At 46.3% G+C, this 5,811-nt stretch overlaps 1 non-coding gene across 1 annotated transcript; it reads left to right on the top strand.

Annotated features, from left to right (window-relative positions):
• Positions 1-3,577: 3,577 nt before the first annotated feature.
• Positions 3,578-3,649, top strand: TRNAE-UUC (transfer RNA glutamic acid (anticodon UUC)). Its single transcript has one exon. It is a non-coding gene; the product is annotated as a tRNA-Glu (tRNA).
• Positions 3,650-5,811: the final 2,162 nt, after the last annotated feature.

Raw genomic sequence — 5,811 nt, 5'->3', positions numbered from 1 at the left:
AGCCTGCGCGTCCGTAGCCTGTGCTCCGCAACGGGAGAGGCCACAACAGTGAGAGGCCCGCGTACTGAAAAAAAAAAAAAATTTATTTTTGGCTGTGTTTGGTCTTTGTTGCTGCGCGCAGGCTTTCTCTAGTTGCGGCGCGCGGGGGCTACTCTTCGTTGCGGTGCGCGTTCTTGTCGTTGCGGTGGCTTCTCCTGTTGCGGAGCACGGGCTCTAGAGCGCAGGCTCAGTAGTTGTGGTGCACAGGCTTAGTTACTTCGCGGCATGTGGGATCTTCCTGGACCAGGGCTCGAATCCTTATTTCCTGCATTGGCAGGCGAATTCTTAACTACTGCGCCACCAGGGAAGTCCCCCAGACTTACATTCTTCAAGGTGATGTTCAAAACCGGGTTTTTGCACCATTGTTATGCACTGACATTGCAAAGGCAAATGGCTTAGGCAATGCTGATTTGTTTTTAAATTGAGGTATAGGGACTTCCCTGGTGGTCCAGTGGTTAGGACTCTGTGCTTCCACCGCAGGGGGCCCGGTGTTCTATCCCTGGTCAGGAAACTAGGATCCCGCATGCCATGCAGCATGGCCAAAATAAATAAATAAAAATATTTTAAAATTGAGGTATAGTTGATTTACAATATTATATGTCAGGTGTATACCATAGTAATTCGCAATTTTTAAAGGTTATACTCCATTTATAGTTATTATAAAATATTGGCTACAGTCAATGCTGATTTTATCAGCTCTTTCTCCTGACTATTCTGGTAGGTGGGTTAGTGATTTATTAACCCTGTTTCACAGCTGAAGGAGAGCCACGAAGCAGTTCGCCCAGGGTAAGTGAGAGCATGAAGATAAAAAATAAAACAGAGGTCCCAAGTCTAGCTGGGGCCATTCTTGCATCTGATATCCTTGCATCAAGAGAGTCCAGAATGTGGACTTCCCTGGTGGTCCGGCAGTTAAAACTCTGACTTCCACTGCAGGGGGCACAGGTTCTATCCCTGGTTGGGGAACCAAGATCCCACATGCTGCGTGGTATGGCCAAAAAGTAAAATAATTAAATACATTAAAAAGAAAAAAGAGTATCCAGAATGACTTGCCACTCTCTCCAGACCTGTTAACTTTAAACTAAGAACCCACAGGAGAAACTTGGAACAAAATACGTACAGGACTCTTGATGAAACAAACGATGAAATGAAACAAATCTGAGGCTTCAGGTCTCAGTGGATGCCTGTTGTTATGCCATGAGTCCCTCTTTCTAAGATGTAAAGGACAGAATCAAGCAACTGAATGATTGAACTTTCCCTGCTCTGTATCTTAATATTTTCATTTCAGGGGGAAATTTGTCATATGAATAACTGCACAAGGAGATAACAAGGGCATTGCCTGAGAAAGGCTGCCACTTGGGGTCCCACAGGCCACCTAAATTTAGTGTCATCACATTGCAGAGAGCAGGGGCTTCCCCTTTGCAGATCAGGTTCTCAGCTGTTCAGTGGTGCCAGATGTGAGAGAGACTAGCTTATGATAGTAGCTTGGAATATACAGCTTAAGGGCAAATTATTAATATACAAAAAGAAATAGAGCTGTTAAGCAGATCTAATCTTTTTCACCCCGTTGGAAAGCATAGAGAGAAAATGAAATTGTCATGCAAAGATTCCTTGATGAGCATGTTCACTGTAGAGCTTAGAAGTCCAGCTTTGCTCCTTCCAGCTGTATGACTTTTCAGTGTGCATGTGGTATATCATTTTTTTTTAAGATTTTTTTTTTGATGTTGACCATTTTTAAAGTCTTTATTGAATTTGTTACAATATTGCTTCTGTTTTACGTTTTGGTTTTTTGGCCGCAAGGCATGTGAGATCTTAGCTTCCTGACCAGGGATCGAACCCGCACCCCCTGCATTGGAAGATGAAGTCTTAATGCATGTGGTATACACTTTCTATATACCTCTCTCTCTCTCTCTCTCTCTCTCTCTATTTAAATTTACATGGCTGAAACACTAAAATACAAAAAGGTGTATAATGAAATGAAACATTTCCCATCTATCCTCTCACCCAGCTCTCCAGTTCCTACTGCCCACCGCCCCCAAGGGACTACACTATGTTGTTTCATGTTTCCATCCAGTATCTTTATGAATATGTAAGCAAAGAAAAATATAGATCTTTATTTGGGGAGAGGATAAGTTTCTTAATTTTCCAAGTTGGAATCTTCATTAATCATTGGCCTTATTAATCATTATTTTTAATGATAATGATGTTGATAAATCTTTCCACAGCTCCCCATCCCCTCAGGATACGGTCCATGCTCCTTCCCATGGCTCCCTGGACCCTCTTGTCAGCTTCTGAGGACCACTTCCTCTCTTTGCAGCTCTACTGCATCTTTCAGTTCCTTTGAACATGCTGTTCCCTTTGCTTGGAACATTCTTCTCTTCCTGAAACACATCTAATCCCCCACCTCCACCCTGCTTTCCCTGGCTAATCTCCAACTCATCTTTTAGGTCTTGGCTTAGAATCACTGTGTCTGTGCCTGTCTCCTTCCATCAGCACCATGGTCTTGAACTCTCATAGCACTTAGTCATTCATTAATTCATTTCACAAACATTTATTGAGTGTCACGTACTTGCCAGGCACTGTTCTAGGCTTTTTTAAAAAATTAATTAATTTTATTTATTTATTTTTGGCTGCGTTGGGTCTTTGTTGCTGCACGCAGGTTTTCTCTAGTTGCGGCAAGTGGGGGCTACTCTTTGTTGCAGTGCGCGGGCTTCTCATTGCAGTGGTTTCTCTTGTTGCGGAGCACAGGCTCTAAGCACCGGGGCTTCATTAGTTGTGGCTTGTGGGCTCTACAGCGGAGGCTCAGTAGTTGTGGCACACGGGCTTAGTTGCTCTGTGGCATGTGGGATCTTTCCCGGACCAGGGATTGAACCCATATCCCCTGCATTGGCAGGTGGATTCTTAACCACTGCACCACCAGGGAAGTCCCTGTTCTAGGCTTATTTACCACACTGTACTGTCACTGACTCCTTTGATACTTTATATATATATGTATATGTATATATATATATATGTATGTTACTGCACTGTAATTCATACACTATCAAATTCACCCTTTTAAGTGTATAATTCAGTGGGTTGTGTTTTTTTTTTGGTATATTTACAAGGTTGTACAGCCATCACCATTATCTAATGCCAGAACATTTTCACCACTCCAAAAAGAAACCCAGTAGCAGTCATTCTCCATTCTTGCCTCCCTCCAGGCTTTCTTTCTGTCTCAATGGTTTTGCCTATTCTAGACATTTCATATAAGTGGAATCAGACAATATAAGATCTTTTGTGATTGCCTCCTTTTACTTAGTGTTTTCAAGGTTCATTCATGTTGTAGCATGTATCAGCACTTTATTCTTTTTATGGCTGAATAACAGTCCATCGTATGGATATACCACATTCGGTTTATCCATTCATCAGTTGATGGACATTTAGGTTAGTGTTTCTTCTGAAGCCCTATGAGAACAAGACTCTATATGTCTTTCTCACTATCGTATCCTAGAACTTAGTGCAGTGCCTGGCACTTACTAGAAATTCATATTTTTGGAATTCCCTGGTGGTCCAGTGGTTAGGACACCGCACTTTCACTGCCGGAGCCCAGGTTTGATCCCTGGTTGGGGAACTAAGATCCCACAAGCTGTGCCACGCAGCAAAAAAAAAAAAAAAAAAAAAAAAAAAAAAAATCATATTTTGTTCAACATTAAAAAAACGTGTTGAATGAATAGGAAAATCAAAAGCTAGTTAGATGGTTACAACACTTATTGATTATATATTTATCTCCCCATAGACATCTGTCAAGGGATCTAGTACCCTCTTTTCTGCATGGTACTGAAATACCCCACTTCTTTCTTCAGGGAGTAAATTGGGTTAAATTTAAACTTTCTTGTTTTTCTTCAGATCACATATTTGGATCTTAGGTGTATACAAATTCCCCATTTAGGCACTTACAGATAACTTCTTGGGTATTAAAACATTCTGTTTTTGCTACATCATTTCTCATACAGAAATCTCAACTTCCTTCGGCAGGGCTTTTTGCTCACTGCCTCCCCTGCCCTCAAAAGCACTCCATGCTTGCACATAGCCTTCCTCCTGTTTCTTTCCAAGCTGGTCACACTGGGACAATCAATACCTGTGACAGATCAACCTTTCTTTTTTTGGTTTTAATATTTCTTTACACCCTGTTTTGGCTCCTTGATTTGGAAGTATCTGGAGGACATTTAGGGCAAGGAAGTCAGGCCAGGGACTGGGTGATGCTCATAGCCAGCACTCAGCACTTGAAAAATAGTTGTTGAACCAATGAATGGACGAAGGAACGATGAATCAGTAAGTGTGAATATGTGAGAGATACATATTGCAAAGTGCAGACTTGGTCAGCAAATATTTATTGAGTACCTACTGTGTCGCAGGCCCTGTGGTGCATGCCAGGATAAATGGTAAACAAAACAGGGGTCCCGCCTTGGACTAGGGAGTTTCTAAAATCAATAGTTCTATCTGTATTATTCCATTTCCATGTCCATATCTTTTCACTTTTTATCATACACCTAATGATTTTCAGGATCACATTTTTTAAAAAAATTTATTTATTTATTTTTGACCGTGTTGGGTCTTCGTTTCTGTGCGAGGGCTTTCTCCAGTTGCGGAGAGCGGGGGCCACTCTTCATCGCGGTGCGCGGGCCTCTCACTGTCGCGGCCTCTCCCGTTGCGGAGCACAGGCTCCAGACGCGCAGGCTCAGTAGCTGTGGCTCACGGGCTTAGTTGCTCCGCGGCACAGTGGGATCCTCCCAGACCAGGGCTCGAACCCGCATCCCCTGCATTAGCAAGCAGATTCTCAACCACTGCGCCACCAGGGAAGCCCCAGGATCACATTTTAACTAAGAAATCTACCCATTTGCTTAAGCCCAAAATAGGAAGTTCTGACCTACTGTCTGCAAAATCTGGAGTCACAAGTGCCCCAGCGAAAAGCACTCTCGAAAAACTAAAAATCCCCCAAATGCTAAGCTTCCTGATTTTAGGGGCTCTAGGATGGGGAACCTCCGATAGAACGGACAGCACGTCCACCAGAGGGCGCTGTGGGGGCAAATTTGTGCTGGGAGAGGAGCTTGACCAGTGACCCTCAAAGCCAGGTAGGCGTCTAGAGTAATTTTTATTCTTCCCTGCGTTTCCTTCCCACCCCTCGAACCGTGGTCGCCCCTCCCCGCTATAGGTGGTTCCCCTCTGAATCATCAGCTACTTTCAGGGGCTGAAAGAACGCTTTTTTGGAAAGACGCCTTGCTTCTGTTCCTGACGCCCCATGTCTCAGGCCACTCAGTTTCCAGGCGGGCTGGGTGGGTGGGTGGGACCTCTCGGGCGTCAGCAGCCCGGCGCTGCAGGGGCCGCGAAGGGGTTAACTCGGCGGGGGGGGAGGGGGGGGGGAGGGGGCGCGGGCGGCGCCTGCGCTCTGCTTCTCTCCATTGTCTCTACGGCGGCGAGGAGCGCCGGCGAGCGCAGCCCGGGACCGAGCAGGGCGGTGCGGCTGGCGGGGCAGGCGGCGGCGGCGGCTGCAGCTAAAGCGCTACGCCACGCGACCGCGGCTTCCCGAGCTCCGCCTGGCTGCCCAGCGCCGCAGCCCGCCCGAGGCCTGGAGGGGTCCGGGTCGCCGTCCATGGTCGCGGAATCCTGAGGCGGGGGACGCGCCCGGCGCCCCCAGCCCTCCTCCGCCTCCTGCTGTCGGGCGGGCCGCCTCCTCGGGCGCCTCCCTGCGCCCGCCCGCCCGCTCGCCCGCCGCCTCCCTCCCTCCTTCCTTGC

Source organism: Lipotes vexillifer, unplaced genomic scaffold, assembly GCF_000442215.2.
Source record: "Lipotes vexillifer unplaced genomic scaffold, Lipotes_vexillifer_v1.1 scaffold70, whole genome shotgun sequence".
Classification (NCBI taxonomy): Eukaryota; Metazoa; Chordata; class Mammalia; order Artiodactyla; family Lipotidae; genus Lipotes; species Lipotes vexillifer.
This window is presented reverse-complemented; position numbering and strand designations above follow the sequence as displayed.